The sequence below is a fragment of the Rana temporaria genome, chromosome 4 (genome assembly GCF_905171775.1).
Source record: "Rana temporaria chromosome 4, aRanTem1.1, whole genome shotgun sequence".
In the NCBI taxonomy this organism is placed as follows: Eukaryota; Metazoa; Chordata; class Amphibia; order Anura; family Ranidae; genus Rana; species Rana temporaria.
This window is the reverse complement of record NC_053492.1, coordinates 69581937-69604867: the sequence shown is the minus strand read 5'-3', so window position 1 is coordinate 69604867 and position 22931 is coordinate 69581937.

Sequence of the window (22931 nt, the reverse complement as noted above, 5' to 3'; positions counted from 1 at the left end):
TGTTCAAATTGATATACTGTATGTTAATTAATTTTTCTTTGTTGTGGTTGGCAAAAAGAAATAACCCAAAAATGGTGTAGTTCACCAAAAAAAACCTTTATTTATTTAATGTTGCAAATAAAAAATATTCTGGTTACATAGTTACATAGTTAGTCAGGTTGAAAAAAACACAAGTCCATCCAGTTCAACCACAAAAAAATAAACAAACAAAATAAAAAAACATAATACAATCCCATACACCCAACTCCATACCCACAGTTGATCCAGAGGAAGGCAAAAAAAACCCAGCAGAGCATGATCCAATTTGCTACAGCAGGGGAAAAAATTCCCTCCTGATCCCCCGAGAGGCAATCGGATTTACCCTGGATCAACTTTACCTACAAATCTTAGTACTCAGTTATTTTATGTACATTTAGGAAAGAATCCAGGCCTTTCTTAAAGCAATCTACTGAGCTGGCCAGAACCACCTCTGGAGGGAGTCTGTTCCACATTTTCACAGCTCTTACTGTGAAAAAACCTTTCCGTATTTGGAGGTGAAATCTCTTTTCCTCTAGATGGTAATAATGGTTACATTATGTTTTTTTGTATTATACCTTTTTTTGGGGGATTCAGCATTTGAATGCAATTACACATAACAGATATAGAAATAATAATAACCAAAAAATGCATGACATACATTATGCAATAGCATCCTGCTGTCAGGGGACACAACCAGCAGCAGACATGAAAAACAAAGTGAAACCCTCATGCACAGTGGCACCATTGCTGGCTCCCCTACTGGCACTCTATTGTGCTCCCTCCATATCATGCATGAGGGAATCTTCAAAAAGGTACCCATCACGAATACGGACATAGTTATGAAGCACACATGCTGCTTTTGCGCAGATATTGCATTCTCCATAGTGGCCTCGAAGAGCGGACGTATAGCTACGGGCTCTCGCCCAGGAGAGTCGACCTGCCGCCGTATAATGACGGTGGCTGGTCGGCTAGTAGTTAATAGGCAAAATGAGCAAATCATGATCCTGAATAAAATCCATACAGTACCTTATTGCATCTGTAGACCAACAGACTTTGTTTTCGGAAGAACGCCATGAAGCTTGCAGCCATAGGTTAGGGCGGGCAGACTAGCAATTTCTTTTGAAATGACCTTGAGTTTGCTGTAGTCTGAATAAGGAATGGACGTGTAGATTCCATAGTCTACAAGATTCAGCAAAATAGAGCTCAAGTTGATGCTAGCTATTTCGGCTCTGCACCACACATTTTCTTCAAAGCACTCAACCAGGCAAGCAGAACCAAGCTTTACCAAATCACCAGTAAAGGGCAAGAGGTTATTTGTCAGTTCTTTAAGTAGTTTGGATAACATGTTCATTGAAAAAATTTAATTTTCTAGCTGGACACAGAAAGAATTGGCGGTTTGAAAGGTAACAACAAATCCAGCATGCAAGTCTAAACACCTGATTTAACCCCTTGGTATAGAAGATAGCAAACTTTCTGTTTCAAAATGAAAGCTAGACATGGTATTGATCACTTTCTGCGTAATTTGTTGTGACGTAGTATTAAAGTGCTCCATCAGCATTACATCCTCAATCAACATATCTACTTTCCAGCAGCTCTCAGTCTCCAAAAATGTAAGAAACAGGATGTGCAGCTCCTTTTGCAGAATAAACTGCATTAGTGATCAAAACAAAGTGACTCCAATCTTTTCCATCCAAATCCATTTGCATGGAATATCCTGTCTCCAAAAATGTAAGAAACAGGATGTGCAGCTCCTTTTGCAGAATAAACTGCATTAGTGATCAAAAGAAAGCAACTCCAATGTTTTCCATCCAAATCCATTTGCATGGAATAGCCTGATGAGGCAGAGATAGTGCTATAGCAGGAAGCGATTTTGCATTGTGCATACTTATTATTTCACAAGCACCATGGTCCACAAAGAACACTGACATCTCTGTTGTTCTTAAAAAGATTTTTTCAAACATTTCCGCGAAACCAAGTTTGCCTTCTCTCAGATTTCACCAAACACACCATCCCTTCAGAGATGTCTTTTGCCATGAGACGGTTGTCAGCCTGTTTGACAGCTGCTGAAATCTTCTCACTAATTGCGGATTCTTCTGCATACCTAGCCAAGGTAACAAAAAGTAGTCCACTGTTTGACAGGTAAATGTTTTCAACTTTTTCAATCTGATTGGATTTCAATCAGAAAACTTGTCCACCGCATTTTTACTCCAGTCACCATTTTGACATTTCTGAACACCAGTTAGGAAAAGTGAAATGTTTAACCTGGGTGCTTTAAAAAAAATGTCAGGGAGTTTGAAGATGGAAGAAATATCCACTTTGGCTGTATTGCCATAAACAATAAACTCCACTTCAAAAGAACTGCCTTTCAAAATGTTTTTAACCTCTGACAAAGCTTTGTCATCTGGATACTGAGCAACAACTAAAGCCCCTTCCTCAAAATGCTCTTCTTCAATAGGTTGGAAAGACATGCCATTTAGTTCTTCCTCTAGTTGCAATACTTGTTTCTCGTTTTCAGCTAGCTGTATGTAATACTCAAAAGGGCTGGATATGGAAGATGCATACACAAGAGGCTCTTTTTGAAATGATTTACACGTAGAATTCTGAGAAATATCTAAAGGAAATCTAAAATTTACTCCTGCAATAGAATTTCCATTCAAATTTAGAAATGTGAGTTTTTTAGTCTTTGCCATGAGAATCAGATCCTTTGCTCGTATCTTGTCGAGTGTGTTTTTTTGCAGAAATTGGAAGGGCAGCGCTACTACCCTCCGCACTCGATACATTCTTTGACACCTTTGGCTGTACCTGCACCCCCAATATTTATTTTATTTTACTATTTACAGAGACAGTTCCACAACTCAAGTCCAATTCCAGTTGTCCTTCCTTGTCTATGGACACTACAGTAGCACTGAGAGGTTTGTCACGCTGCTCTTCAAACCAAGCTTTGGCCTCTGTGGTAAATGTGGATTCTTTTAAGCCTGACAGGTAACATGGAATAGCTTGCAAAATCCAAAATGAACAAAGGAAGGGAGTCACCGCTCCAGGTGGGTCTTGTGAGCAATTAAGGAACCTCTCAGGAAACCAAGGTGCTGGCAATGCACAAGGCAAATGTAGAAACTTGGGAGAAGATGGACAGCCGCACTCCAAAAGAACTTCAGAAAGTTGTCTTTATTCGATAAAATTAGACATGCAAAACAAAACACAGCCACAGAAGGGGACAGCCGACATGTTTCGCACTATGTCAGTGCTTAGTCATGGCTGATGACTAAGCACTGACATAGTGCGAAACATGTCGGCTGTCCCCTTCTGTGGCTGTGTTTTGTTTTGCATGTCTAATTTCATCGAATAAAGACAACTTTCCGAAGTTCTTTTGGAGTGCGGCTGTCCATCTTCTCCCAATTTTCTACATGGAATAGCTTGCATAGGCTCAAATAAAACATCTGAAGCTTCCTCAGGTATAGGCAATAATTTATTTTTCTTTACTAAGTGGCTGTCTCCAAAGTTTTCAAAAAAGGCCAGGACATGGTCCGAGTCCACAGCATAATGCTCTGTAAAAATCTGCATCTTCAGTGTATTAAACAATACACAATTCCTCTACTTTTTTTCCTGTTTCAGGATTTATCCTCTTGCCTAAATCAGACACCTTCCTCATTAACACATCAATAGCGTTTTAATTTTTTGCAAGCTGATAGTAAAATATCCCTGTATTGTATATGAAGGTAATGTAAATGTTTTCTTTGGTTTCCTCCTCAAGGTCAAAAGTGGAGTAACAAAACGTATGCAGATGGACAGATGGAATTGTGTCTTTACAGATAATCTGCCCTTTGCTAGATTGCTAGTTCTACTCTATAAAATTCTTAAAGTCCTTGCAAGCACTGAGGAGGAGTGCTGAAAGAAGATACCACCTCACTCAAGAAACAGCTAAAAGCCTTACCTTTCCACTGCAGAAATTGGGGTTTAATTTCTCTAAGCTCTGAAATCAACACTCTCTCCACTCTCCCGTAGTCATAGAGGGGAGGGGATAGGGGACAAGGAACAATGTAATGTAATGTAATGTAATGTAATGCTACATCACTTCTCCCCCATCTACCCCTCTTGTTGCTGTGTCTAACTGTGTTGGAAAATGGCACATGGACAATGGTCTGGATTGGAGACATCTCTCCGCAGGGATTGTGTACTGAGAGGCTGCCTGCTTACCATAATTCCTTTATGTTTATCTGTAGTCTGTTTCAATGTACAAGTGTTCAGTTCCTATTGGTTGTTCCTTGTCCCCTACCCCCTCCCCTCTATGACAAAGATAAGGGGAGTGTCCCTAACTGTGTGTAAAAGTGTATGTCTTGTATTTAATAAACAGTTTATGCTCTTCACGTTTGACCCTCAACACCTGTGTGGCGTGTCTCGTGATTGAGGGGTTAAGGGCTGGTTATGGCGAATCTGCAGGCTGCGGGTGCGTTTGGAGGACAGGAGACACAGGTCTGGCCCACCTGGGGTATCCAAGAACCATCACAGTGGTGGCAGCAGTGGGATGTCTCCTGCAGTCCGGTACATCCAAACCACCACCAGGATTTAATATCCGGGCAGCCGCCTAGGGGGGGGATACAGGGACCGGCCAGCATAAGAGCGGAGTTCGGGAGGAGGCTGCAAGAAAAGCGGAAGCAACATCGGGGACCAGCGACAGAGCACACCATGCTCGGCTGGGGGGATGTGATCCCCTGGCAACTCTGGCATGAAATGCTAAGCCACGAGCGGCACCATCAAGGGAAGATCCTTCCCTCCTCCACAGAGATGTACTGGATGCAGTACCGTGCGGGAGAGGTGTTCCTAAAGGAACGGCCGCAAGATGAGTGGAAGACGGAGCTCGGAAGATTGGTGCAAGAGGAGATGAGGCTGGACGCCAGCTACAGAGCCCTCCAGTGGTTCGCGGCTCAACTGTGGCCAGCTACAGCAGATTGCAGCCCGACAGAAGGCGTTGGCTACGGCGGTGTGGGGCTGCTCCATCAAAAAATTTACGGAGACCCAGACTTTGGGAGCGACGAGGAGTGGCGGCTGGAAAACATCCTTCCGAGATGAGGTGCTGGTCCTCCCCGAAGAGGCGTGTGACCTGGAGGAATTGGAGTTCCTGGTTGAGCAGGAATGGGAGCTCTAGATTGCCTACAAGCGGCTGTTTTACGGTGATCAGCAGCCTGGCATGGCTCCCATTGCTTGGGACTGTCCAGGAGAAATAGTCACTAAGATGCAGAGCAAATGGGTCCAGGGGTGCCCCTACGTTTTCCCGTCCTAACCGCAATGGAAGAAGCGGCGATGATACAGAGGGCACTGCGAGTGCTAGAATGCCAGAACGCACCGAAGGTTTCCCAGGCAGCGAGACAAGCTAATAGCATAAAGGTCTCAGAAGGGGGAGTTGAGACAAGCACTGGAAGGCTGGTAAAAGGTGATCAGCAGCAAGGCCAGAGTATCGCATCCAGTGCCTCAGCAGAAGAGCTAGCTACAGGGCAGGGTACCTCTGGCCTCTGCCCAGCATCAGAAAAAGAGTTGGATCCGGAGAGTCTGAGAGATGATCTTCGTGAGCTGTTTCCCATACAGCAGATATCCCCACCGGGAGTGGAGGAAGCAATTCTCCCTCCACAGCAATTGGAAACTACCCCAATGTTCATCCCCCAGCAGAAGCGCTGGCTACGGGGCAGAGATGCGCTGGCCTCTGCCCACCCTCAGAGTTAGATCCAGGGAGTCAGAGGGATGAACTCAGTGATCTGGTTGCCCAGCACTTGGACACTACCGCAGTGTTTATCCCCCCAGCAGAAGTGCTGGCTGCATAGCAGAGGGCCGCTTGCCCCTGCCCAGCCCTCAGTATGTTTTTGGAGGGTTTGGGAGACAGCCCCTGTCAGAAGTCGCCTCAGCGAGGGGAGAAAACCCTTCCCCCTCCGCGAGGGGAGAAAACCCTTCCCCCTCTCCAGCGGCTGAACTCTACTGTTGTATATGTCCCCAAAGCAGAAGCGCTGGCTACGGGGCAGAGCGCTGTTGGCCTCTGCCCAGCATCAGAAAAAGAGATGGAGAGTCCGCGAGATAGTCCCTGCAAGATACCTCCTCAGAGCTGGTAACTACACCAGCAGAAAAGCAAGTACATTTTCCTCCCCAACTGCGTAGCACTACCAGGGGGTTAGTGTTGCTCCACCAGAGGCCCAGGGAGGGGGGGTTGTTTGCCGCCCCCCACAAAAAATCCCACCAGCCGCCACTTGAAGTGGGTTGAAAAAACCAAGTCAATAATATTGTTATTGACCAGGAGAAACTTATATATCAGCACAGAAACTATTTCTGTAAATTCAAAAAAATATGGAATCCCTGGCTAACAATACCTGGCCTAGCTCCATTTCATATTATTGCAGATAGCTTATTCTCCGTACGATTCAGAAAATCTGAATCTGAATTTCTAGTGTTAAGAAACTCGAGTTGAAATGTCTAAGGGTCCTTTCACACGAGCGGACCGTTCGTCCGTTCATTACAAGTCCGTTAACGGACTTGTAATGAATCCCTATGGGAACGCGTCCGTTAGCGGATGGAGCATCCGCTAGCGTCCGCGTCAGTCGGGATCCGCTTTTCCGAACGGAAGAAACCCTATTTTTCTTCCGTTCGGCGGAACGGACCGGATGCAGACGGACAGACGGTCCGTCTGCATCCGGTCCCCCATAGGGGACAGCGGAGCAGAGACAGGGCGGTCCCTGCACTGTGTGCGGGGACCGCCCTATCCGCCGACAGCTCAGCGGGGATTCCCGCTGAGCTTTGGCGGACACACGGAGCGGACCCAGAAACGGTCCGCTCCGTGTGAAAGAGCCCTCAGTCTCAAAATGTAATGAAGAAACAGATGGAGGTCGAATTGTGCAGTTTTCCTTTTTTTTTTTTTTTTTATTGTAAGTCTTTATGCTCAGTAGTTTTTTACAGAGTAATTGTAGATACCAGATATCAATACAAGAAATTTGTGTGGCTGTAAAACACTGTCTGATAATAGCTGCTGGGACAAATAGTTGTTGTCTGTATGTTTACGAGATATGCACAGCTTTTTCTGTCGATTGTATTAATGTAACCATATGGCCATTAATGCTGATTTTGTATGTTTTTTGTTTTTTTTTGGTAGAGAATGTGGGCATCAATCCCGCTACTTTTCTAGGGGAAAAAAGGAAAAACTTAATAAAAATGATCTGATTTAAAAATGAAATAAAATAAAATGTGGGATCAGATTGACCAGCAGCAGAAGAACACTTTCTTCTCATTATATTTTACATTTGGGTTTCCCTTGTGCTAACATTAAGCCCAGCATAATTTCCTTCTATTTAGTGAGAGGCAGCAGTTTGGTGTGTTCCTGATACTGACATGTCCAGTAAAATTTCTTGTGATCTTTGTACTTTTTGTAGCTCTAACTTCTGGTGGCTGTGTAATTGAGAATATCACTAATCAATTAATGCTTCAAAACAAAGGTCTACCCACCGCTTTGCTCTTTTACAAAGTCTCTTTTATGTTGTCTCTTGCCGTATTTCTTCACTCTCTTTGCATACATCCGTTTCTAGATCGTCTGTTACTTTTATTCTTCAAAGTAGCATTGATGTAATAAATATTTTATATTGATTTAAGAAGAAATGTAAAATGTCCATTTATAATCCCCTGAAGCCTACTCTTGCATATGCAAAGCCTGCATAATGATGTATAATCAATATTGGTTGGTAATAAGGCTTCCAGGAAGTGATGCGTGATATTCAAGGGAATTCAAGGGAATTCTAAGCAGTTTCATTCTTTCTTTATTTTTAAAGGGAGAATGTTTTATATGACAGTGATGGCTCTATTAAAGTGCTTGTAAAACCGTGAATGAAAAATGAATAAAGCATGTCCTTCTAAAGTGTATACTTGCTTCATAACAGAAGCATGTGGTGTGATTTCTATCTTCTCTGTCATTCCTCTGCTACCTGCATGAGTCACTTCTGACAGTCTATGCCGACACCAGGCAATCCCGGAGGATGGCCCTGCCCCCCCTGTGCATGTTTCGCTATGTAACTGCTTAGGGGGGGTGTGTTTCACTCAGGTTTCAGATTACACTCAGCTTCCTGATCTATGCTATGAGTGAGTGAGTAACTTGTATGTGCTACAAATGCGAACTAAATCGCCTCAAGGCGCTTTTTGCATCCAGTGTCGTCCTGTGTCTTCAGAAGAGGTGGACCTTAAGGGCCAGATTCACAGAAGAGATACAACGGCGTATCTCCTGATACCCCGTTGTATCTCTGTTATCCGCCCGTCCTAACTATGCGGCTGATTCATAGAATCAGTTACGCATAGATAGCCCTAAGATCCGACAGGTGTAATTGACTTACACCGTCGGATCTAGGGATGCAATTCTAGGCCGGCCGCTAGGTGGCGATTCCATTGCGGTTGGCGTAGAATGTGCAAATGACTAGTTACGGCGATCCACGAAGATTCGCGCGTTCGTCGCAATCTCGTACGTCGTCGCTAGTCGGTTTTTCCCGTCACAAAGTTACACCTGCTTTAACATGGCTTATCTTTAGAACAGCCATGTTAAAGTATGACCGTCGTTCCCGCGTCGAATTTTTTTTTGCGTAAGACGTCCGGGAATACGAAACGCCGTAACGCACGTCGCCGTTTAAAAAAAACATCGGGGCGCCGTAATTTCGCGCAAAGCATGTCAGGAAATTTTAACACGGAGCATGCGCAGAACGTTCGGCGCGGGAACGCGCCTAATTTAAATGGTGCCCGCCCCATTTGAATTAGGCGGGCTTGCACAGAGCGGATTTACGTTACACCGTCGCAAGTTTACAGGTAAGAGCTTTGTGAATCAGGCACTTATGCTGTAAACCTGCGGCGGTGTAACGTAAATCAGATACGTTATGCCGCGGGGGAGCAACGTAATTGTACCTGAATCTGACCCTAAGTTTTTTCCTGAAAGCCCAATGTTTATTTTTCATGCGGATGTCCGTGGGTAGAGCGTTCCATAGCCGTGGTCCTTGGACGGCAAATCTTCGTTCTCCTTTAGATTTGTAGCGGGTCTTGGGGATGTGGAGGAGGTTTTGGTTAGTTGACCGAAGGGCGCGACTAGGGGTGTAGTGTTTTATTTTCTCGCATAGGTATTGAGGAGCGTTTCCTTGTGTGCATTTGTGAGTGAGGCAGAGGGTCTTGAATGTAACCTGATCCTTCACGGCTAGCCAATGGAGGGTCCTCAGGGATGGGGTGATTTTTTTTCCATTGACAGTCTGGCTGCTGTGTTCTGGACGACTTGTAGACGTGAAATTTGGTATTTGGGGAGTCCGAGGTAGAGGGAGTTTCCATAGTCGAGTCAGGAATTGATGATTGTTCCAACTAATACTGCTGTGTCCTCTTCCGGGATGAAGGGGATGAGTCTACGCAGCAGGCGAAGAAGTTAGTGAGATCCGCTGACTACTGATCCTATCTGTGCGTCCCTAGTCATGTCTGAGTCAAAGATGACTCCGAGGCTTTTGACTTTGGTGCTTGGGGTGATGATTTGATCAAGGATGGTGGGTGGTGTGCATGTTGTCCTAGAGTTTTTCTTTCGGTTTGCGTGGAGAAAGAGAAGTTCTGTTTTGGATCCATTAAGTTTGAGGGAGCTCTCCGTCATCCAATTACCGATCAATAAGAGGCAATTTTCTAGTGCGTAGTATTGGTCTTTTTTGTCGGTGATGCGAAGGTAAAGTTGAGTGTCATCAGCGTATGCAGTATGTGACGTCAAATCCCCACCCCTGCCTCCTGGAGCTGAGAAATATTGTGTAAATTCTGTACTTTGAACGGCTATGGAGAAGAAATGGCTTCAGATAAACAGGTACAACTTATGTAGGAGGATTTGTTTCATCTCTGTGTATCATCTGAGGCCAGTCACTTCAGTTGGTATATGTAAGGGTTTACAACCACTTTAAGAACAAATTGACTATTTAATGCTGCTAACATCACTACTGGTAGTCCCAGTTTATACATTTACTCAATGACTTAAGAGTCATATTTATGAAAGAAATTTTAAATGATTGTACATTGCCTGAATTTGAACAATTGTCATCATCTTAGACATATGCAAAGGAGCATTTTTGGCTAAATGTGCACCAAACATGGACTTTGCCAACCAATGATGGTGGATTTTCATGGATGAGTTTTCATAAAAATCACGAATTTGCTATCTGAAAAATGTGTTTTCAGATTGTTGTTTAGAACGATTGTTGGCAGGGGATTGTCTGTTGACAGACTGTTGTCCTAAAATCTTACTGTTAGTATGCTTCTTTTGACAATTGTTGTCCAACTTTTGGCCAACAAATGTTGGATGACATGCTAGTAAATATTTGGCGGACAACGGTTTGACGTCTGAATTTTGTATGGTCAGCACACAAATCCGTCACACAAAAGTCAAAAGTACAAACACGCATGCTCGGAATCAATGCTCACCAAACACAAAATTAGCAGAAGGGGCCCAAAGGGTGGCGCTCAAGAGCTGAAATTCCTCGTAGTACGTCACTACATTTGTGTTTGTGGCACGACAATTGTGTACCGTTAGTATGGAAGACAAGATCCGAGCGTCTGACAAAAATCAGACGCTCGGTTGGCCAACAATAGTACTGTGTGTACGAGGCTTAACCTCCCTGGCGGTAAGATTCTGTCTGGAATTACATACCGAAAGCGGTACAATTTTTTGCATGGAAATTTGGTGATATGTATTATAGGCCTGCAATTCTTAGTAATTACTTACTTAAACCTGACCAAAACAAGACTGTAGTAGACATTCCAGATGTGATAAATTTGAAACACAAACACATGAATTATAATCTAATCCATAATGTAATTTGTCAAACAAAGAAATTCAATACACATCCTGAGTGTGAAACAGTTTGAAACATGGAACTAGACAAAGTCCGACGTTGCAATCTGGACAATAGTACCTTGTTTCTTTTCAGACTTTTTTCCATTGCCATCCCACTTGGAACAGCAAACGACGCACATCCTGGTAGGCGCTAACTTTCGTACGGTTGGCGGTACAAAGTCTACAAAATGACGACCTGTCAGGCGTTCTGGATTGCCAACGTCAACAGCGCGTCGTCCGGGTCTGTTAGCAGATACTTATGGCGTCGGGTGGTTGATAAAAATCTGCTCAGCCACCTTCCGTATAAAGTCAGAATGAACAAGAGGTATGTCCGGGGTGCGCCGAGTCAACAGCGGAGAGCGGCGAACATAGAAGGAGACCCCCGGAGAGTTGAGAAGACCCCCCGGATAGCGGAGAAGACCCGTCGGGATAGCGGAAGAAGAAGCCCCCCGCCGAAGACGCCGGAGGAAACCCGCCGGGGGGTGGGGGCTTTTTTAAAAGCGACCCCCCCCGGCGGTGGAAGAGAACCAGACGGCGGCCCCCACCCACCCGAAGACGTCAAAGAAAAAGCTCCCCCTGGTAAAAGAGCTAATAAAGAAGACAGGGGGAGCCTCCGGAGCAGAAAAATAAATTATTTTAAAAACCCTTGTGTTGTGTGTTTATTAACTTTGACATTTTTCCTACAGGTGAATGGTTAGGGGTACGATGTACCCCATATCCATTCACTTAGGGTGAGGGGGCCGGTATCTGGGGGCCCCCTTATTAAAGGGGGCTCCCAGATTCCGATAAGCCTCCCGCCCGCATACCCCGACAACCAACGGCCAGGGTTGTCGGGAAGGGGCCCTGTCCTCATCAACATGGGGACAGGGTGCTCTGAGGTGGGGGGGCCGCAGTGCGCCCCCCTGCCCCAGAGCACCCAACCCCCCCATGTTGAGGGCATGCAGCCTGGTACGGCTCAGGAGGGGGGGGCGCTCGCTCGTCCCCACTCCCTTCCTGGCCGGCCGGGTAGCGTGCTTTGGATACGGGTCTGGTATGGATTGTAGGGGGACCTCCTACGCCGTTTTTTCGGCGTAGGGGGGCTCTCCTTACAACCCATAACAGACCTAAGGGCCCGGTATGCTCCTGAGGGGGGAACCCATGCCGGATTTTTATTTAAAATCCGGTGGGGACTTCCCCCTCAGGATTCATAACAAACGCCGCACACGTGTAGAATTGGCGGGAATCCAAGTCGGATCTCCCGTCGCTTCTATGACGGCTCTGTCTCCATCGCGGCAAGCCAGCTCGGCGCTGGCTCCCGCGATGGGGCTCGTAGGTGGTCAATCTCGCCGAGAAAGGGAGCGAGATTGACACAATGTCGCGTGCACCTACTGTACCTTTCCCGGTGTAAATGACCGTATTCCAGATATATCCGGTGGAAGATTCACAGAGCATATAAAATTTTATGCCAAAGCGCGCTCTTTTGGATGCAATAAACTGGATCCAGCTCAGGCGTCCCTTGTAGGCCATCAGACTTTCGTCCACACTGACATCCCTTTCTGGCACGTAGGTCCGCTGGAAGTTGGCGACAATCATCTGGCACACCTCCCAGATTTTTTTTAGCTTGGGCGCAGGATGCGTGGCCTCATCAAACTCTTCGTTGTTGGCGAGGTGTAAGTTTTTCATAATGAGTGAAAAACGATATCCAGACATCACGGTGCCAAAAAATGGAGTGGCCAGTATCTTATTGGTGGTCCAGTACCATTTCTGGAGCGGTTTGCCCACCACCCCCTGAAGGATGATGAGTCCCAGAAACTGCCAGATGTCCTCTTTAGTGACCGGTTCCCATTTTCTGGATCTGGAAAATCTGGCACGCAGCGTAGCGGATTGCTGATCGTGGTATCGATTGGTCTCTGTCACAATTTTTAAAATGACCTCCTCAGAAAGAAATAGTTTCAGGTACGCCAGAGGGTTGTCACTCTCCACATCAACCTTCATCCCCGGAGATCCAGTGAATCGGAACCTCGGGGGCGCTGCCTGGTCCGCATCGCTGTCTATAGGGCACCAAGTGCGCACATCACTTAGGTCAGGTGCGGGATCATCGGCGTTGTCACTTTCTGGATCAGTGTCGGTGTCAGAGTCAGATGACAAATCTCCCCACGACTCACTGTCGCTCTGTTCTGCGAGCAACTCTGTGTCGCTGCCGCTGTTGCTGTCGCTCAGCTGATCCAAAAGCTCATTTGTAGGACAGCGCTTTTTTTATGCCATTTTCAAAGGGTTTTCAAAGGGTTTTATTTGTCACAAATGACAATGGCAAGGGGCACTGAAAGGGCACTGTGTCTGATACTAAGGTAATACAGTGTAATCCTCTCAGATTACATTGTATCACCTCCTTTTTATATGTTTGTGTTTGTGCAACATTTGAATTTCCCTCCCAGTTCCGCTCCCATGCACCATTGCTGCTGCAGGGAACGGAACCAGGAAGTCACATGACCGATGGACGGCACGGCGGGGATCTCGGCGGCGATCACAGCAATGGAGATCATCGCTGGATCGCCTGGAGAAGGTAAGGGAACGCCGCTGCAGGCTCTGCACATCCACCCCGAGCGTGACTCGGGGATACCGATCTTAGCATAAAAAAAACACCCCGAGTCACACTCGGGGATACCGCTAAGGGGGTTAACAGTGTTATAAGTATGGCAGATGTTACTGTGACCTGGGATTTCCATTAAAGAATGGAAACGTTTAGGAAGTGAACATTAGCAAATACCACTTGGTCAAGCAAACTTGAAAGTTTAAACAGAGGCAAATTTATTTTTTGGTTGCAAATATTTTATCATATACGAATATAGTAGAACCTCAGCAATTTTTTATTTTTTTTGGCGAAAGTAAGGAACGTTACCTATCAAGTTTTTATTGCTGTCTGGTCCCCTGTTGAAGAGATTTTCATAATTACTGTACTATTGTTACAAGGATAGCAAGTCAAAAATGTTATGCTCGTCACCAAAACAGAAGTAGATGGGATATTTTAGAGAGAGAGAGAGAGAGAGAGAGAGAGAGAGAGAGAGAGAGATTACTTTGTTAGTTATCTTAATGGTAAATGTATTACCAAATCTTACGGTCCATAAGTTGCTCTGGTCCAAGGGTGGTGTACGGATGTGAGGGATGACGTTTTGGGAAATGGAGATTCTGGGATTAAGCTTTTAAATGGTGGTGGAGCTTAGCTATAAAAAGGCAGTGGACAAAGTTTATCTTCAAAGCTGAAGTCCAGCAAAAGCAAAAATGATATATATCTATACAAGAGATATGTATTTCTTCCGGATCTGTGCAGCAATGCAGCATAAAACTTTCAATCAGGAGCTTCCTGTGATAAAGACCAGTCACTGCTGCTCTCTTTTCTTGTGCAGGGTGACTGGTCTTGTCTCCACCCAGCCTATACTTTTCTGCAGGCAGTCTGTGGTGGGTGGGCCAGCTGGGCCCCTCCCACAGCTCTTCTGTACAGCACAGTAATGATGCCACTGCTACTTTATAAAGTAATATCCTGGTTCACAAAGGCATTTGGTGCACACAAAGCAGTTTTATTTCCATTGTGGCTATTGGGGAATATACCTAAATGGAAGAAATCGTGCTCAAAGTTCAGCTTTAAAGCGGGGGTTCACCCTATCAACGCAAAAAAATTTTTTTTTTTCTTTTACCATAAAATCAGGCATTGTAGCGCGAGCTACAGTATGCCTGTCCCGATTTTTTTACCCCCGTACTCACCTTGTACTCGTAGATCGAAGATACCGGGGAATGGGCGTGCCTATGGAGACGGAGGATGATTGACGGCCGGCTCTGGCGCGTCACGCTTCTCCGGAAATAGCCGAAATAGGCTTGGCTCTTCACGGCGCCTGCGCATAGCCTGTGCGCAGGCGCCGTGAAGAGCCGAGACCTACTCCGGCTGTCTTCGGGGAGAGTGACGTGCCAGGGCCGGCCGTCAATCATCCTCCCTCTCCATAGGCACGCCCATTCCCCGCGGGAGCCGAAATCTACAATCTACGATTACAAGGTGAGTCCGGGGTTAAAAAAATCGGGACAGGCATACTGTAGCTCGCGCTACAATGCCTGTCTCGATGGTAAAATCAAGTCAGAGAGGGTGAACTACCGCTTTAAATCAATATCTGTGTGTACAGACCCCCATTCTGAGTACATAAACATTCATTTAAAGATTAACACAGGTGCTGGGCCTGCAGTTTAGCAATATTGTGAGTGCAGATGCTTTATAGGATCTGATGGGTTTATTTTAAACATGATGATACAGATAGACTTGATTCATAAGAATTCCATAAGGTGTTTAAACACATACATTGAACTACACTTGGCATAATGCATATGTTGTGTTATCAAACTAAATGCACTATTCCTAACTACGCTCTGATAGTGCCAAGGAATGCCTATTGGTTCTGTTTGTCAGAAGGAGTGTTTTAGTTCATTCAAAATGCACACATAGTAGCTTGTGTCATTTCACACCAGGATTAACATGATGGCATATTGAAATAACCTTTCAAAAATGTGTTCTCAATGTTTTATTAATCTGTGTACTCTGTGTGAACTTGCTTTTAGCATAAAGACAGCCTTTTCATGGGAGCCCTTGCAATCATCTGTTAAATTTGGCATCAAAAATAAACCTGCAGTCATTCTAACAGCATAGGATGGTACACTGAATACAAGCAGTGCTAACTTTTCCATGTATATATGTGTTCACTGCAGTGCTAGGAAGGGTAAATATAGCCTGTAGTGTTAATTAGAAAAAAAAAAAAATTCTTTGAATAATTAGATTACATTTAAGAAGACACATTTATGGACAGGATGGGGACTTGGATTTAAAAGTGTGGCCTTAAAGCATTGAGGTACTAAGCCTTAATTGTATAAATGTGTACTGTGCATCCGGAAAGTATTCACTTTTCCCACATTTTATGTTTGTTACAGCCTTATTCCAAAATTGATTAGATTCAATATTTTCTTCAAAATTCTACAAACAATACCCCCATAATGACAACGTAAAAGAAGTCTGTTTGAATTCTTTGCACATTTATTAAAGATAAAAAAAGAAAAAAATCCCATGTACTTAAGTATTCACTGCCTTTGCTCAATACTTTGTTGAAACACCTTTGGCACCAATTACAGCCTCAAGTCTTTTTGAGTATGATGCTACAAGTTTGGCACACCTATTTGTGGGCAGTTTCTCCCATTCTTCTTTGCAGGACTTCTCAAGCTTAATCCGATTGGATGGGGAGCATCGTGCACAGCGATTTTCAGATCTCTCCAGAGATGTTCAGTTGGGTTTAAGTCTGGGCTCTGGCTGGGCCACTCAAGGACATACATAGAGTTAACCCATAGCCACTCCTTTGTTATCTTGGCTGTGTGGTCGTTGTCCTGTTGCAAGATGAACCTGCTGCCCAGTCTGAGGTCCAGAGTGCTCTGGGGCAGGTTTTCATCAAGGATGTCTCTATCTATTGCTGCATTCATCTTTCCCTCAATCCTGACCGGTCTCCCAGTTCCTTCTGCTGAAAGACATCCCCACAGGATGATGCTGCCACCACTATGCTTCACTGTAAGGATGGTATTTGCCAGGTGATGAGCAGTGCCTGGTTTCCTCCAGACACAACGCTTGCATTCAGGCCAAAGAGTTCAATCTTTGTTTCATCAGACCAGAGCATTTTGTTTCTCATTGTGTGAGAGTCCTTCAGGTGCCTTTTAGAAAATTCCAGACAGGCTGTCATATGACTTTTACTGAGAAGTGGCTTCCATCTAGCAACTCTACCATACAGGCCTGATTGGAGGAGTGCTGCAGAGATGGTTGTTCTTCTGGAAGGTTCTCCTCTCTCCACAGAGAAACGCAGGAGCTCTGTCAGAGTGACCATTGGGTTCTGGGTCACCTCCCTGACTAAGGCCCTTCTCCCCAATCACTCAGTTTGGCAAGAAGTTCCGCTCTAGGAAGAGTCCTGGTGGTTCCAAACTTCTTCCATTTACGGATGATGAAGGCCATTGTGCTCATCGGGACCTTCAACGCTGCAGAAATGTTTCTGTACCCTTACCCAGATCTGTCTCAGAGGTCTACAGACAATTCCTTGGACTTGATGGCTTAGTTTGTGCTCTGACATGCATTGTTAACGGTGGGACCTTATATATACAGGTGTGCACCTTTCCAATTCATGTCAAATCAGCTAAATTTACTCCAGGTGGACTCCAATCAAGTTGTAGAAACATCTCAGGCCGGGTTCACACTGGTGCGACAAATGCTCCAACATTGGGAGCTCATGTTGCATGACGTTTGAAAATCAATATTTCCCTATGGGAGCCGTCTTAACTGGTCAGACACAAGTCGGTCCGACTTTGAAAATGCTCCCTGTACTACTTTGGTCCGACTTTAATCCTATATCAGCCCATTGAAGTCGGATCAAAGTCGGAACGCCGTCTTGCATGCTCTGACTTTGGCATGCGACTTGTGCTCTGATGATCTTGTAGGCAACGTCCTGGGAGTATTTCAGTCAGGCTTTATAAGGTATGTAATGGCCTACAGTAGGCCAATACATACCTTATAAAGCCTGACTGGAATACTCCCAGGATGTTGCTAAGTACTCCCAGGACATTGCTAAGTGAGGCCTAGTCATCACTGCTTACCTCCACAATCATAGTAGTGAGCTCTTTCACTGATAAAAACCCCATCACATACTCTTTCTCTCCCCTGATGCAAGTAGGGTTGCCACCTTTTCTTCAAGTCAAACCCGAACACTTTAGCGGCGCACAGTTTCATGGTATAAACAATACATATATTTTGCAATTAAATAACATTTCTAATCATATGAAGTTAATCACAAGAGTCCCCCTTTACATCAGAGTCCGCAGAGTTCTCCTATTATATCTGAATCCACAAAGTTCCCCTTTTACATCTGAACTCACAGAGTTCCCTTTCCCTGTAAGGGGAAGCTCTGCAGACTCTGATGTAAGGGAGAACTCTGGGGACTCTAACATAACGGATGCTCTGGGAACCCTGATTTAAGGGCAAACACTGAGAACTCTGATGTACGGAGAGAACTCTGATGTAAGGGGAAACACTGTGGCTTCTGGTATAAAGGGGAACTCTGATGTAAGGGGTGCTCTGAGAATTCTGATTTACCTTAGTGTACTCACTCAGAGGCAGGAGACTTTAGTCACAGACAGGGGTGAATGGTGAGCTCACTCCCCTTGGCAGTCAGCACCTCTCATCCAGATGTTTCTGAGGCTGCTGGACTTTAAATTTCCAGCCCATACTTTGCTTTTTTGAGGCACAGCTCCGGGCATTGGAGTGTGGGCAGACATATCAGTAGTCAGCGGATCGCACCATCTTCTTCGCTTGCTGTGTAGACTCATCCCCTTCATCCCGGAAAAGGACACAGCATCAGTAGTTTGAACAATCATCAATTCCCGACTCGACTTCGCAAATTCCCTCTACCTAGGACTACCAAAATACCAGATTTCTCGTTTACAATTCGTCCAGAAAACAGCAGCAAGACTGATAACAGGAAATAAACATGGGAATCAATCACCCCGGCCTTGAGGACTCTACGTTGGCTATCTGTAAAGGATTGGATTACATTCAAGACCCTCTGCCTCTCACATAAATACACACAAAGAAAAGCGCTTCAATATTTATGCGAGAAAATAAAACACTTCACCCAAAATCTCCTCTACATCCCCAAGTCCTGCTACAAATCTAAAGGAGAACGAAGATTCGCAGTCCAAGAACCACGGCTATTGAACGCTCTACCAACGAACATCCGTATGGAAGAAAACCAGGAAACCAGGAAAAAACTTAAGACTCATTTCTTCTGAAGGACCTTGGACAAGTTGGACAAAAGCCTTGAGGCGATTCAGTTCGCATTTGTTAGCGCTATATAAGTTACTTACTCATTTACACAGAGGGGTAGAGGTGGGAGAAAGGGGAGCAAATCAAGCACTCTCTTCTCTCCTGTCTATTAGGTAGATTAACAAAGAGTTAGGCCGGCTTATCTACAGATAAGCCGACCTAACTCTGAATCTAAGCCGACCTATGTTTAAGTGTATTCTCTAACAGAGATACACTTAAACATATCTAAGATAGGACGGCTTGCGCCGTTCTATCTTAGATTGCAATGTTTCTTTTGGCCGCTAGATGGCGCTTCCATTGCGGCCGGCGTAGATTATTTAAATGAGGGGATACGCTGATTCATGACCGAACGCAAGCGTACGCGAGGCCTACGCCGTCGAATTACGTAGTTTCCGTAAGGGATAGGCCGCCTAAAGTTAGAGCTATGCTCTAGTGGCCTAGCCAATGTTAAGTATGGCCGCCGTTCCCGCCGCAAATTTCGAAATGTTAACGTCGTTTGTGTAAGTCATCTGCGAATTGGGAGTTACGTCGTTTACGTCCGCGTCGAAATCAATAGGCCCGTACGGCCTACTTAGCCGCAATGCGCACTGGGAAATGTAGTCGCCCGGCGCATGCACAGTGTAAAAAACGTCAAAAAACGTGAGGTCAAGCCTCATTTCCATACTACACGCCCCCTCCCAGTCATTTGAATTAGGCGCTCTTACGCCCGCTCGTTTTAGGCTACGCCGCCGAAAATTTGAAGGTAAGTGGTTTGAGAATCACTAATAGCCTAAATAATTTACGGCGGTGTAGCCTAAAAAGACTAGGCTAGGCCGTCCTAATTTTAGGCCTGTGTATGTGAATCTACCCATATGTGTGTATGGGGGGGGGGGGGATTATTAGTGCTGGCTTTGGGAAATGTAAAAGAGAATGTAACAGACACTCTCGGCTTAGACAACTGCAGCCAGAAACCCTGCTGGGAAACCACAGTAGTACAGTCTGAATAATGTGTTCGGGTTTTATGCAGTTTGAAACCCGGACCCATGATTCCAAACCCGAACTGTCCGGTTGAATTCTGGACAGGTGACAACCCTGATGCAATAGCTCTGAGCTCAGCATTTGAGGGCTCACTCCTGTGATGGTGCAGGTGAACAGTGATGACTAGGCCTCACTTAGCAATGTCCTGGGAGTACTTTGCAACGTTCTGGGAGTATTCTAGTCAGGCTTCATAAGGGATGTAAATGACCTATAGCAAGGGCTTTATTCAACTTTATTCAGAGCTGCACAGTTTGTTTAATCTACAGACGACCCTAATTTACATAAGCAGTTTTGTGGTAAAGGTGAACTATCTCTTTAAGTCCTCATCATATATATCAAAACTAAAGGGGGCAACAGTTTTGGTCAGATGTTTCAAGATGACGTTAATAGCAACAGAAGAGAGAAATTATTACCCATGCTTTTACAGCTAATGAAGTCCTGCAGTGAGATTTCTTGCGAGTACTTCAAAAGTCCCTGGAGAATTGAAGACCTTGCCTAATAACTTATTTATTATATTATATATTGACAGTAATTCATGAAATAAAAGCAAACATGTTTTCTTCTTTGGATCTGTCGGCATCTTCACACAAGTAAAAGCGTGTCTCTGTATTTTAATACAAAGGATGCAATCTAACCTAAAAATTAAAAAGGCTATGCACATAGAAAAAGCAAATTCCTTGGCAGAGTGCCACATAATTAAGTGAATCCCTTTAGACAAATTGTAAATAATGTGAAAATGGAAAGGAAAGAGAGAACAGCTTCAATGCTTTTCTCTGTGTCATAAAAGAAATGACAACTGAGGTCACCCAGGATGTATCTTGTTCCTTGGTAGTGCAGAGAGGCAGAAAAACAGTTAACCGCTTGCCCACCGTCAAATGACGGCTGGGTGGTGCGGCTCTCGTTCTGGGCGGGCGTCATATCTAAGGGCAGTGCGGCTCTCGTTATGGGCGGGCATCATATGACATCCTCGGCTGCTCGGTCCTCTAGGGGCACGCGCGTGCCCGCCGCGTTACTCAGGAGCCAATACGTGTGCGGCGGCCGTGATGTCCGCTGAGCACCTGCGATTGACCAGTAACAGAGCAGAACCGTGGATCTGTGTGTGCAAACACACAGATCCACGTCCGGTCCGGTGAGAGGAGACTGATGGTGTGTTCCCAGTACAGAGGAACACCGATCAGTCTCCTCCCCTTGTGAGTCCCCTTCCCCTACAGTTATAATCACTCCCGAGGTAACACATTTAACCCCTTTGTTCGCCTCATATAGTGTTAACCCCTTCCCTGACAGTCACATTTATCGCTGATCGCTGTAAAAATGTGAATGGTCTCAAAATAGTGTCAAAAGTGTCTGATATGTCCGCCGCAATGTCGCAGTCATGATAAAAATCACAGATCGCCGCCATTGCTAGTAAAAAAAAATAATAACAATAAAAATGCCATGAATCCATCCCCTATTTTGTAGATGCTATAACTTGTGCGCAAACCAATCAATATACGCTTATTGCAATTTTTTTACCAATGATGTGTAGAAGAATACATATAGGCCTAAACTGAGGAAGAAATTTGTTTTTTTCAAAAAAAAAATAATAATTGGATATTTATTATAGCAAAAAATAATGTTTTTTTTTTTCAAACTTTTGTTTATAAATAAATACCGCAGAGGTGATCAAATACCACTAAAAGAAAGCTCTATTTGGTTACAGTGTTGCATGACCGCGCAATTGACATTCAAAGTGTGACAGCGCTAAAAACGAAAAAATGGCTTGGGCAGGAAGGAGATTTAAGTGCCCTGTATTGAAGTGGTTAAAGACTAATACAAATAAGTCGATGGAGCTACCTCTTTACCTCCCCTACCTGTATACACTTTATGCAGCCAAGCAATTTGCAGCTATTGGCCTACTCATTTGGCAATAACTTTGTCATGATTCTGAAGTAACTCGGTTAGTTTGTGAGCCAAACACGACTTTCTTTTTTCAGTAATGGAGTTAATTTACTAAAGATAAATAGACTGTTAACTTTGCAAGTGCAAGTGAATTTGCACTCTGCAAAGAAGTTTGCTCCAGAGCTTAAAGGGGTTGTAAAGGTACAATTTTGTTTTCCTAAATAGCTTCCTTTACCTTAGTCCTCCTTCACTTACCTCATCTTTCCATTTTGCTTTTAAATGTCCTTATTTCTTCTGAGAAATCCTCACTTCCTGTTCTTCTGTCTGTAACTACACACCGTAATGTGAGGCTTTCTCCCTGGTGTGGAGTGTTGTGCTCGCCCCCTCCTTTGGACTACAGGAGAGTCGAGAGAGCGAACCTGAACTACGCCATTCAGAAATGCATGGACCGTTTGGCTAACCTCGGGAACGGAGTCTTTCCGAGGTTTGCCAAGGTCAGCCCAGCTGTCCTCGGGCCTTTCTGCCCGTTACCGAGGCTCTCCAACGCCCCCCACCTCTGGCCGCATGCGGTATTGCATGCCATTGAAGTCAATGTGGAATTAATTATTTTTGTTTCCATTGACTTCAATGGGGAAACTCGCTTTGATATGCGAGTACTTTGGATTACGAGCATTCTCCTGGAACGGATTATGCTCGTAATCCGAGGTTCCACTGTATACTTTAACCCTTTTATCGCCTACTAACGGCAGCAGCCAGGAGCGTATGTACTGTATATATCATAAGCCGACTGCTGGCTTTCAGATGTAAAGCTGTCCAATTTCACGGAGCCCTAGAAAGGATGCATAGTTCACTTCCAAAACACAGATTTGCCTCTTCCTCTTTTGTGTCCAACATCAGTAATACTTTACAGTTGAAAATAATCCTTGATGCAGGGGTGCCAAATAGCATACTCACTGTAGGTCCCTTTAGGTGGCTTCTTCCTCTGGGGCCATACTGGGCCTACCCCAAAGGGTCCACTTCTGTTCTCATAAATCTCTGTGCCAAGTTCTTTTTCCTCAAGATTATGAGGGACTAAGCTAGTTCTACCTAAGTTTCCATCCAGGGTAGGTTTCAATAAAAAAGAGTACTAACACCTGCTTAGATATCTGTTTATTAAGCATGGCATGACCTTAGAAGAACAATTTTACAAATATTGTCCAGATCTGGTAAAAAGAAAGAACTGTGTGTAACAATCCCATTCTCCTTCTTCCACCATAAAGGGGATAATATTGTTCACTGATTGAAGTGTACATTGGATGAATC